The sequence below is a fragment of the Thalia democratica genome, chromosome 5, assembly GCF_965202585.1.
Source record: "Thalia democratica chromosome 5, ktThaDemo2.hap1.1, whole genome shotgun sequence".
In the NCBI taxonomy this organism is placed as follows: domain Eukaryota; kingdom Metazoa; phylum Chordata; class Thaliacea; order Salpida; family Salpidae; genus Thalia; species Thalia democratica.
Genome location: NC_139169.1, coordinates 46,545,867 through 46,559,639, shown reverse-complemented (window position 1 = coordinate 46,559,639; position 13,773 = coordinate 46,545,867). Strand labels below are relative to the sequence as shown.

The 13,773-nt window shown below is 22.8% G+C and overlaps 1 long non-coding RNA gene across 1 annotated transcript; it reads left to right on the top strand.

Annotated features, from left to right (window-relative positions):
* The first annotated feature begins 294 nt into the window (after nucleotides 1–294).
* On the top strand, nucleotides 295–1,083 carry LOC145837127 (uncharacterized). The gene is made up of 3 exons (XR_014369918.1): nucleotides 295–407; nucleotides 478–612; nucleotides 689–1,083. It is a non-coding gene; the product is annotated as an uncharacterized LOC145837127 (long non-coding RNA).
* The last annotated feature ends 12,690 nt before the right edge of the window (nucleotides 1,084–13,773 follow it).

The following is a 13,773-nucleotide window of genomic DNA, read 5'->3' as shown; positions in this document are numbered from 1 at the left end:
CCAATAAAAAATTGGATATGTTTGTAGTTTATTAGAATTTTTCCCTTAGTATACACAAATCGCAGCTTTACGTCGTTACGGTTAATAACACCTTTTAAAGTAAACCACGATGACTTAAAAGTTCGAGACATGAGGAGAATAAAATATCCCCTGTTTTCTTGCAAAAAACCACTCAACGTAAGTCTAAAAATATTTTTTTACAAAAAAATGTTGTTGTAGGAAAAAAAAAAGGTGTTTCTCTCGTTTTTCATATATAAAATAAGTTTTTTATTTATTTCGGTAATATCAAACTCAGTTAAAAATATAAACTAATAATTCATAATGAAGGTTTTACTTTATGTATTGATTGCTAATTTAGTACTACTTGCACTAACCAAAAACTCTGAATCAAGGCATTTAAAAAAGGGGTAAGTTTTCCATGCTAAAGAAAGTTCTAAATTTATATAACTAGCGTTTTACTTATACAACTACTTTTAGAAGCCAAAGATTTGACGTTTTATCGAAGCTCACACATCTTAGTAGACGATTATCTCGAAACCGAAGATACGCTGAAAGAGTATTGTTACGAAAACAAAGAGAATTTATCTACTTAAAAATTTATAAACATTTAATGTGAGTTATTTTTAATATATAATTATATTATACTTGTAGTAGTATAAGCGTATATATAATAAAATAACTTTGATAGGCCAAAAAAAAGTTCTCAAAGAAGTTTGTACAACATACTTGAAAATTTAGAGAAGATTCAAAACTAGTTGGTTATATTATCACGAAAAGGAGTGCAAAGAGCTAGAGGGATCTCAATTGGGAGAAAAGATTTAATCATACTATATCAACAAAATATTTTAAAGAAAAAATCTCAAAATTAATGTATTACGTGATAAATTGTTCATTTTTAGTCAATAAAGTTTCATTAATTAAGTTGCCATTTTTGTAGTACGCAATAAACTAGCTGACTCAACAACATTGATTGTATTATAAAAATACACTTACTAATTTAAAGAAAATATTTTTGACAAGTATAGAGGAAATAGATAAAGTTAATAAAAGTTTAAAATATTCAAAGTATTTATTTTATAAACTAAACAGTGTTCAGCTTATTTTGAAAAGTTCGAATGAAAAGCTAATAAATAGTTTTAGTTTTACAAAAGTATTAAGCTTAAGTATTTAAGTTTTAAATACTTTTTACTTTTAGTTAAACAATTTTTTTTTGAATCCAAAAACAATTTTTTTATACTCCTTTTAACTTTAGTTTTGGTTTTTTGCAATTTTCGTAAAAGTTGCAGTGTTTTAAATTGATAAATACATTAAATTTTCAAGTATCTTACGCAGTACATATATTAAATGAGAAATAAAGCTCACCAAATCGTTTTTATTTCTATGAGTGTCCTCAACAATAAATTTAATAAAAATAAATCTAAAATTGATATGCCTTGTAAATGATTACTTCATTGATTTTCTAAAGCTTTAAAGTAAGGAAAAGTAACTTTTAAAAATGTTAAAATAGTAAGTTTTACTTTATTTCTACTTTTCCATAATATATTAAATACTTATTTTCCTTACAATTATAATTCAAAAATATAGTTTTAAATACTCTAACTAACTTTTGAAGACAAAAGCTACATTGAAAAAGTTTATGTAGTAAAAATGAATTAATAAAAAAATCTGCATTAATTTTCTATTTAAAACAGTTAAAATCTGTTGGTTTAAATAATTTGAAAGTTTTTAATAACATTATAGCTATACCTTTTAAATTCATTGTTTTTGGAAATTTTAATATTTCGCCACTACCAAGAATAAAATTGATTAATAAATCAACAAATACTTGTGAACGATAAAAGTGTATATTTTTATTGATAGGGTTGTATATTTTAGTATATCATCTGTATAATAAGTAAGGAATCACTTTAAATATTCTTATTTTAATTCATACTAACTCTTAATCAAACTACAACTAATAAAATTTTAAAGAAAAGTTTACGATATGAAAACATATCTTTAATACTAACCCATCCATAGTTATTTATGAACAGAGTTATTACAGTTTAAATAACAACCTTTTTTATAAATTATTAAACGAATATTTTATTAGCGTCTTTTATGAATAAACCTATTTAAGCATAACTCTAGACCTTTTTATTATGTCTTATTTTATATAAAAAACTAAAGCTTAGTTATAAACAAATTATATCTAAGTTTTATCTGAATAGATACAATTTTAAAATGTTCGCTTTTATAAAAAATTTGAAATATTTAACATTAAAAATGATCTTGATTTTTTATGTGTTTAAACTTTTCAGTTGATAGCGTTATTATTTAGTATAATGAAGCATTTTTATCCAAGATTCGGATATGTCTAACTTATATAAAACTTACTTATGTTTACCTTGAATGGCAAACGAGTACGATTTTCTTAAAACATTTTTGTACACAAAACACAAAAATTCTAATAATTTAATACAATAGCGTGTAATTGGTATATGTTTTTAACGCATACTTCTTATCAGTTTTATGCTACAAAATCGTGTTTAGTTCACAGAACGATTTTCTATGAACTTGCTTTAAGGTTAATTTAAAGAAGTACTAGAAACAAACTTAAGCCATGGCTAACTAAAACTGTATAAGTATAAGTGATGTAAATGTTCTTTGTCACAAAAAAATAGCGTTATCGATTGATAAAAGTTGTGTAAATTTTATTTAGATAGAGCTTTTAGTTTTAATTTTATCTTGAGTAAAATATATTTTTGTAAGTAAACTGTAATAGATAATTTTAAGGTTTTAATTGTATTAATAAATACTGTTCAAATCGATGCTTTTTGCATGAACAAAAATAAGTTTAAAAAGTTTAGCAGTAACTTAAATTTAATTAAAATAGGATTACTACAAAACACAAACATAGAAGTAAGTAGTAGATTTTTTGTCAATGCATTAATATTTTAAGCTTTTTATTTAGACTATACAGGTTGAATTTTAACTTTTTAACAAGTTGTAAAAATATTGGTAATGTATAAATTAACATTGAACCCGTTTTATCATCACATAGCTTTAATATAGTGATATTATTTCGAAATTTAAATTCAATAAGTTTAACCTTTTGCTTACATATAAACTTAGTTTAAGTTTATATGTTTTCTCAAAGTTTTATACAACTGTTTTTTATAACTACAAAAAAAAAAAAGCTTTACGCTTATAGAAAGCGTTTGAAAAAAAAGTTTTTATAAACTTACAAAAACTTTAGTTTTAAATTATTTTTATATACTTTTTTTTAATGCTTACTAGTTTATTGAAGAAAGAAAATGTTTAAGTAACCGTATTTTTTATAAGAAGTAAAAATTAAAAACCATAGTTAAATCATTTACACTTGCTTACGTTATTTATTAAAATAATATTGTAAATTTTCAGTCATGCATTGTAAAATTTTAAGTAATTGTATTACCAGTGGTAGAAAAATATACTTATCTTTTTATCTACGAATTACTTATCTACGAATTTTTTGAAACCAAAAATATTAAGATGTGAAATTAATATATAGCATAAAATTTTTCTAAACAAACTTTAAAAATTACTTCACAATCTTACCAGTTTTAGATTAAAAGCTATAAAAAAAATTATACAAAAGCTTGTATTAAAGTAGCATAAACTCAAAAAAATATTTTACTTCAGTTGTTTTTTCAGATTGTTTAAATAATGAAAAATAAAGTTACCGATTAAGCTCTTTATTGTATGTAATAGAAGACTATAAAATGTTTTATTTGTGTACATATAAAAAAACATAGTTTTTAGTTGGTCTAAAAAGAATTAAACTTGTCTTAAACCATTATTTGATAATAACATATATTTCTTTTTATAAACTAGATTGGTAATAAATATTTTCTAATCAAAGATTTTATTTTCGACTGTAAAAAAGTTTTTGTTAGAATTTTGAAACTTATATTAAATACTTATATTAACTAACATTTTAATTTAACATTTAACTAATTATTTCATCTAGTAGTTAAAATAGATCTTTATGTAATGACCTACAAATTGTAGTTGAGCCAATAACTTTAAAAATCTTTAAATAAACTTAAAATAACCTTAAATATTTTTTAAATAAACTTCCGTAATTTGCATAAGTTTTATTTATTCGCAGAATAAATACAACTGTTCATTTATTATATAAAATTGGTTACATATTTTTAAATTGTCATACTTAATTTTATAAGGAGCTTACTATTTAAGCAATAGGAGTAACTATACTGATTCATTTCAATCTAAAAATTTATTTTAAACTTCAACGATAATTTTATTTTTTAGTTGTTTAAATTCTTGGCTAAAAATATAACTATCAATACTTATTTTTAATGACGTCTAGTATCTTTTTTAGCCTGGAAATTTCAAGTTATAACATGTAAGTGCGTCTAGAGTTTGACAGAAACATCGCTTACAGTTTATTTCAGTCTTATTACGTTCTGGAGATAACGGTTAAAATAGAAGTCTTAATTAGTAACAGAACGCAGTAAAAGTTTAAAACTAGTTTTTAATTTCGTTAAAGTTAAGAAATACCTGAAAAAGTTATGCTTCGATAAAGCACTTTATTAATTTTTTTTTTTATACAGTAACTTTATTTTAAACTAAAGTTATAGTTAATAATTACCTAAATAACAGTGTCGACGCGTGGTGCTTTTGTTAGGGGGTGCGGAAATTTTTTTCATATAAAATAACCCTATCTTAAAACTGTTTATCTTAATTACATTTTACTTCAATTTTATATTTTTAATTTTAAAAAAATCAGAGTAACACCTTTTTTTTAAATTTAACTTCAAAGCAAAACCTTTTCTTAACATTTATAGCTAAATTTTTCAAAATTCAAAATCCATGAGAGTATCTGTGTTTGCACAATAAAAAACTTAAAACAATTATACTTACTTCTAATTAATAAGCTATAAAAATCAATTCTTATTAATCTAATCTTAAATCAATTAATTAAGCAAGTAATTCGGAAAACTATAACAAGATTATAGATGCCTAAAACAGCTAAACTTTTTTTAGCTAGTGTTTAATATACTTTTTAGTGTTTTCAGTGAATTTAAGCTTTATTTTATTTTATTGTAAACTTAAATTTTAAAATTTATTTTAAAATTGTATTAATGTTGAAAAACTAAAAAAAAAAATTAAATATAATTGTAAAAAACATTTAGAACTTACTAAATTTATAAGCCAGGTTTTGTAAAAATAATTTAATTACTTTAAAAAAACTATTGTTTATAAAATGTTGATTGTCAATAGAAACTATTCATAGCAAAGTTGTCACACAAAGTTTAAAAATAGAATTATCAAACACAAATTTTTTTTTTAAACACGAGAAAAAAGTTTCAGTTACTTTGATACGAGCTAATCAAAAAAAGATTATAAGTAAAAAAGTACACTACATTAATGACTAAAAACTAAATTATACGAAAAAAGAACGAGCTATTTTTTTCTTTAGTCAACTTATAAAGAAACAGTTTTGATAAAAAGAAATACATAAGTATAAAGTGTTGCAGTAATTTACGAAAATACTATTCTAAAAATGTTTTCAATTAGATTTACAATATTTTTTGTGAGCTTGTTAGTTTGTTGCATTGCTCTAAATAGGAAATCTACTTCTAAAAAGTAAGTCTTTTAACTTTAGAAATAAAATATTTAAGTCTGTATATCTTATTCAAAAAATATTAGTAAACTTAATAACGTAAAAATAATTTATGTATTTTAACACTGTTTTAGAAACACACTGGAATGGGAAATAAAAAAGTTAAACAGACGCTTTTTACAAAAGATAGCTCAAAAAAGGAGAAAAAGAACTACATCATCAAAAATGACTCATAGACAAGTTGTTCATTTTGATAAAAAAGCAACCAAAAAAGCACACAAATATTTGTAAGTAAAATTTAGTTATTTATTTCTATCTATGAACTGTAAGTTTATCGGTTAAAAATATACTGTAATAAATATCTTTAGTTAAACATTTTAAGTTTTTTTAAACTTGGAATTGTTAAATTTTTATGACTTTAAAATAAACTAGAGCCGTAAATTAAAAAACTAAAATAACATTAGTTAAAAGAACTTTGATGTTATTTTATTATTTTAAAATGCTCATCAATGTTAAAGACAATTTTTTGTTTACAGAATGCCATCCGATGAAGAAAAAAGTATTTCTCGTTTCATTAAAATTATGAAAAAAAATGGAATTGACTACAAAAGTTTACACGAATAAAATTTGACAAAATATAGTCTATATCAAATTATTTTCATAGAAAAACAAAATTAAACTGTTTTAGAATTTATCGTGAATTAGTTAAGTACTTTAATTTTTCAATTGCTATATTTTCTATAAAGTTGATAACTAGTTATCGTAAAAAATTAGAGATATTTTAACTAATTAACAATTAAAACTGAACATTAATACCGAAATTTTTAAACTTTAACTAAATTAACATTTTTTTGCAATTATACTTTTATTTATTGTTATTAATTATCTAAATAAACGAACTGAATAACTTTTTTTATGTTTTTTTATAAAAATTTTACAACACTATTTTTTTAATTACAAAAATACACTTTTTTTTCTATTTTACATACACTGCTAAAATTTGTTTCTTTTCAAGTAAAGTAAGTACTATAAAAACGACTTAAAACATTAAATTTATGACTTTTACAAGTTTTTTGCAAATATATACTGTTTGAAAACTATAACGATAGCTTTATTGTTTAATTTAACTGTTATCTTATTACTTTCTAATTTTCAATTAGCTTATTTTCTAAAATTAGTTTAAATATTAAGCTATAAATGTTTAAACACATTGAGTATTTTAAAATGTTTTGTACAATTTTACAAGAGATGTATATTTTTTTTATTGCTTATCAACCTGAAACTAATAAAAAATTCCTACATGCGTAAGATTACGTTTTAGCATTCAATAAATTAAAAAGTCCGTTTAACATATACATACATTATAGCTTATTAATATTTTTTTGTACCAGCATAAAATGATTATAATAATAATTCAATTTTTATTCTACACATACTGTTCATTTCATTTTAATTTCAACTACGTATTTTTTTGCGTAAGACAATATAAAGTCAATCAAAGTGATAAGAATTTTGATTATAACAGATAAAAGTAGTAAGATTTCTAAAAAAAGTAAAAGTTATAATAAGTTCTATGTAAGTTAAGTTATACTTCGATGACAATTAAAATCAAAATAAGTAATAAATCACACGTGTCTCCTAAGTATAAAACTATATTAACTATTCTCTAACTCTATTTGAAATAATAAAAATCTTAATCCGTATATAATTTATTAAGACATTTAATGTTAGAAAGTACAAAATATATAAAATTTTATTGCTTAAGATACTGTAATAGTTTGTGTGTCTTACAATCTAAGCAAACTTTCTTTTTTCTTTGTATATAGTAGCTTTAACTATTTACTTTTAGTTTAAACTAAAAACAATTAAAAAATGAAAATAAAACTTATGCCAATTAAACATAATTACTATTTTTCTTCTTATTACAACATCTATGTGTATTAGATTATATTTTCAAAATTCGGCATAGAGTTTGAAATAGTAGGTCACTTATTTGTTTCAATTAATAGCATAAAAAAGTTATGATCATAATTTTTCTTATATTCTGTTTCAATATATAAGATATTGGATAAATACTTAGTAGGTTATAATTACATTAAACAAATGTTTTAGATTTTCATGTTTAATAATTTAGATTTATTACACAATAGCTGTGCGTGATTTCCTAACAACATTGACGTAACTTGTTTTTGTGTTTACATGGAAATTAAAGTTTAGTCTATTAAATATTAATAGGGTCATAATTTTTCTTATACTCTGTTTCAATCTTTAAAACTTTTAATAAATACTTAGTAATTTATAACAACTTCAAATAAATGTTTTAAATTTTCATTTAAATTTAATACACAATAGATAAGCGTAATTTCCAAACGATATTGACGTAACTTTTTTTTGTGTTTACATGAAAATTAAAGTTCAGTATATCAAACATAACTAGTTTAATACTAACAAACTTAAAACAGTAACACATTCTTAAAATATTTGAACTTATATTTTCTTAGTTTAGAATTTATATATTTCAAAGCGTTTTATTACTTGATGTTTCGGAGGTACAATAAGTTTAAAAATAAAAACTAATACAAGGAAATCCAAGTGGTAAACTTTACGCACGCATAACCTTTAACTAAACAAGCGCAACTAATTATTTGTGTTCGTTGCGATTTGGAATTTTCGGGATGTGTACCGACTAATTTTAACAAATAGCTTGTCAACGTCAAGACGCAACGTACACAATTGCTTTAAATTGAACTTGACCTCATTTATAATTTCTTAATGATTTTTTAAATGGTCTGGAATAAGTTTCAACTTTTTAGGTTTTTGTTTGATTAAGAGAAGCTTCTTAAACTCTCATGCAAATTATTCATTTTCGTAAGCGCATTATTGGGAGTAAATCAGTATTTTAAGAAATTAAAAACATAAATACTTAACAATTTTAGTTTAATAAAGTGTAATTTCAAAAGTTACAGAAGCACAATACTTTATTTGCAATAAAAAAAATCTTAATTAAAAAATAAATATAAAATTTGTTTGCTTGAGTTATGTCAAGGTTGTTTTAAAACAAATAAAAACAAAACCTAATATTACTTTCTTTGACAGTTTTAATACTTTCTATCTATATATGATGTAAGTAGAATTTAATATATTAAAGGGTTGGTTACTAGTGAAACTTGAGAAGTTTCAAAAAGTTACATACAAACGAGAAGTGTTTATTTTTTTTGTTTATTTCGTTTTTTACAATATTTTTTTTATTTATATATTATCAAATATTTACTATTATCTTAGTTTAAAATCTAATAACTACAAAAAAATTACTTAACAAAAAAATTACTATTTTGCTTTTATTATTATTTTTAGATAATCTTATTGATGGTTGAAATAGTGTATTTCGTTAAAAATATTTCAATTTTTCTTAACTAAAAAAAAACAGAATGATAACAGTAATAAACCTAAACAACTACAGAAGTTGAGTAGATTTTAATTCTTTTTTTTTTTTTAAAGTAAGAACAAGTTTGCTTCTTTTATTAACATTCTACAAAATACTTTTTAAGTTAAATATATAAAAAGTACAGATTATCATATATATTGTAGTCAACGACAACAAATTAATAGCTCAACCTTGTACTAATTTTCATTACCATAACATTTTTAAAGTAAAGAAAAATGAAGCTATATACTGTTCATTTAAATTATAAAAGCTGAAAACTAAAAAAAAAAGTTAAAAGAAGTTATTACTATAGTTGTCATTATAAGCAATAAAGATTTAATCGTTTGATTTCTTTTGTAACTTATATGTAACTTAAATTAAAGCTTCTTTGTTTCACATTAAAAATTACGTCAATTTGAAAATATAATGCATTTGTTGATTAAAAAATTATCTTAAAAACACTTTTGTAAATCATTGATATTATTTTTTACAACTAAAAATTGAATGAATAGTATTATTTAAGTATAAGGAATGTGTCAAGTTAATTGCAAACAATTGCAAAAGATCTCGAAAAAGTTTTTATTTAAAGGTTAATAATAAACGGTAAAAATTTATGCATTTAAAATTACGTAACCAACTAAAATACGGCTTTGATTTCTGTTTAAAGTTTTGCGTAACCGATACAACTATCTTAAAAACATTTTACGTTGTAAAATTATTTGACATTTATTTGAACTTAAATACTTTTATAGCTTTTCGTCTTATTTACAGCATTTTTTTATTTTTTTATTTAAAAATAAAAACAGGTAAACAAGTTTAGTTTAATGTATAGTCAACTTTAGTTAATTTTTTGTTTGAGCTTATAAATAGTTGCTTAAAAATTTAATTTTAAGTCTCAATTTTTTATTTAGATACTGAAGATTTTATTAAAACGATCCTATCATTTAAAATTTTTTAGGTATAACTGTTTAATTTTTGGTTTTTACATCGACGTTTAATCTCACTTAATACTTTACTTTTTATGAAAAATTCTGCTAAATAAGTTTATATCACGTAGTATTTTATAGTTTAGTTTAAACATAAAAAGTTTTAATGTTTACGGTAAACTATAGTCACATACAAATTTTTTTATTATTCTTATTATTTTAGTTTGTTCCTTCAACAGACATTTTACTAATTTCAAGTTTATTTTACAAAAAATCTAAAATAAACTAACTTCTTTTTTAAACTGTAAATTGTTTTTTTGTTAACTAATTGTGCACTTATTTAATAACATTTAAAATACATATACTTTTAGCCTCCATCTCTTACCAAATGATAACAGTTTGAAACCCCTTCTAAGTATGTAAAATGCTTATTATTTTGCAAAAAAAAAGGACAAGTTTGTCGAAGGCAGTTTAGTATATTTATTTTCGGTTTTCGCCTCTTACAGTAAAAACAGAATTGTTTTTATTTTATTTTAATGCGAATAGCATGCTGCTTTTTGAGCTTAGATGGTCCGTTGTGAACTTCTACCAAACTTCAGATCTGTCTACAGCTAAGTCATGTCCAGCATTTAGTTGTACCGATAGCTCAGAAGTAGTCGTCAGATATTACACTTTTTAGCAATGAGCTTTTCTTAAAAAGTACTTAGAGATTCTATGTTTGAGGCGTTATCCAAGCTAGGGAAGGTTACATTGATAAATTATCGAGAACAAAGTTGGAAGCAAATTTATAGATAGTAAAAATGTGTTCTTTTTTCTGATCTTCTATGTTAGTATAGGCCGTTTTATCATAAAATGCGTACGAAGTATGTTTATCATTTTTATTGATTAATATGGATTGAAAATTTGTATTTTTTTTCTATGGAAGTTTACAAAAATAGCTTTATATACTAGCACCATAGTTAGAACAATGAGTCAAATTTTTCATACACGCCTTCCAAAACAAGCAAGTAGAGGCTTCCTAACTAAAAGCAAATCTCTTTGAAAACAAACAGGTTTTTTATTTGTAGATTAACTTTTTTTGCTTGTTTTAATATCTTTTTAGCAGCAGTTAATTTTTATAAGAGGTGTTTAGACTCAACGATTTTTTAATTAAATGCACCAGAAGTTTTTTTTTGTTAGCTAAACTTTAAATTAAAGATTAAAGCTATGTTTTATTTCTATTGCAGTATCGTCTGCAAACAGCGTAACTCGTATCAAAAAGTTTTGAACTCTCGTCTTTGCTTTTAAGCGAGTTGATTTGATTAGCTTTGCATAATTTCGTGTGTGCACTCTCTTCTTCTGTGCTAAAATTGCTTTTAAAGCAGCTAAAAGAAACTAAAGAGTGATGGCATTGCTTGATACAACTTAATCATTTTTTAACTTTGAACTACTATCATCATACTGTACCGTAAAGCTTTCTTGAATGACATCTTTTAAAATACAGTGGTTGTAAAGTTTTATTTTTACACTTACAACCTAATGCGTCTAACTCATATTTTAAATGAAAAAGTGCAACTAATTAAGCAACTAATTATTTTTTTTTTGAATGCTATATTTTTAAAATCAATTGACGGTAACTACCGTATAAATTACCTTTTTCAGCTCAATTGTTCAGTTAGTAGGCTTCAGAAAAACTAGAAGTAGTTGATATCAGTTTCCATTTTAAATCCTAAAGAATTAATCAAGCCTTCTTTACTTACAAAAACAGTGCTTTTTTGGTTAAAATGTAAACAGGCAACAGTATATTTTTTATAAAGAGTTTTATAGAGTTGTTATTTTTCCTTTAACGATGTTCACAAATTATTTTATACGCATGCGCTCTGCAAGTCTAAGCAGTATAACACGTTACAGACTCTCACCCAAAACGCTTAGAAAGATGACAACTCAGTAGCTAAAGCAGTCTTTAATCTTTTTTGTGACATATTGTGATTTTTGTACCACGCAAGCGATATTGGAATTCTACTGCTTTAAAAGTAAGACAAGTATTTTGCTGCAATGGGAGCAGTAAGAAAAATGTGTATGTTTTCAAAAGATATTTATTAATTTTTCTAATTTTTTGATTGTTTATGATCTGAAGATACTGTATAGATATGATGATATTCGAACAGGCGTAATAAAACATATTTATACTTTTTTGTTTTGTTTAAAGTATCTAATATGCATTTATAGTTTTTGATTCAATATCATATATAAAGACATTTTTTATAATTTATATCCTTACTAACAGAAATTTTTATACCCGTAACAAAATTTATTTTAGTTTAAACGTTTATTTTGTTTTTAGAAAGTGGCAAACTTATAAAAAGAAGTTTGAAAATAATATAAAAAATTTTAGTCTGCCTACAAAAGTAGTTAAATTATTTAAACAATTTTAGTTGAATTTAAAGTTATCAGGACAAGATGTACAGCAAAACTTCACTGTAATTTGTTTTATATTATTACTTATACTTTTTATCATGATTTGTATAAGCAATAAATACTAATATGTGTAAACTTTTATTTGTTTTCATAAACTAATTAAACTATAATTTATTAAATATTGTAGTAATCAAATTACATTTTTATTCACACCAACATATTTAGATTACACGATAAAAAAGTTCAAATTTATTTTGAAAAACTTGTTTTTAAATTACTTTTAACCATAACTAAACTAATATACCGTTCAATAACATGTCAAATAACACACTAGAAGTTCAAACTAGATTTTATCATATTTTGCAATTGATTGAGCTTTAAGATAACGATTATGTACTAAATAATGCACGTTTCAATTTTTTACCCACAAATAATCTATCTATTTATATAATTTTAAAACCATCAAGCATTGTTTATTAAAACAAAAGTAAGAGTAGCTCGAAACGGTTTAAAATACTTACAAATATATTTTTACAGTTTTTTTTTTTTTGTTTAAAGAATCACTAACTAGTAATAATTAATACGTGTAAAATAAAGTAAAACAGATCATAAAATTCATTTTAAATAATAAGTTTGGTAGTAACAAGGTAAATACTAGAAGTTACTGTTATAACTACCTAGTCATTGTTTAAATTATAAGTAAATTTTATAAAACAGAAAGCAATAAAAATTAAACGGCGTGCTTTAAGTAAAATTTATTAGTATTATAAAAAATACGGCAACTCTACACAATTTAATACATTATTCTAAAAGTTTTTTTCCTTACTTTTGACTTGTACAACCAACTTTAAAAGGAGATTACTTAATATAATAGAACTATAATTGTTCCAGTGTAGTCTAAATCACACACTTATAACCATAAGTATAAGTTAAATATATCTAAAAACAAAATAGTAATTTATATACCATTTGCAACTTAATATCAGTAGATTATTCATTTTGTTTTTTATATTTTATTACACAAAGCTTTTCAAAACCATACAAGTTTCTTTGTCAAATGATAAATTTTTAATGAAGATTGAAAAAACTTTGTTAAGTGAATAGCTTAAAAAATAACTTTAAATTATGATGTATGAATATTATCAAGTAAATACAAAAATTAGAGATTCAGTAATTAAAACTAAAGGTATGTTTATTAATAGATTCTTAATAATTTTGTTTAACCATCTAATGCTATTTGCGTATTCAAGTTAGGTTGCTCTTCCTCTATCAATATTGATTCCAGGCTGTAGTAAAATAGTAATTAAGGCTACTTTAAATACTACTTATACAATCTAGGCACAATAAGTGAGTGGTTTATTTATTATCAAAGAACATATGCAAACACATGTTATATAAAGAACAATTCAAAAAAT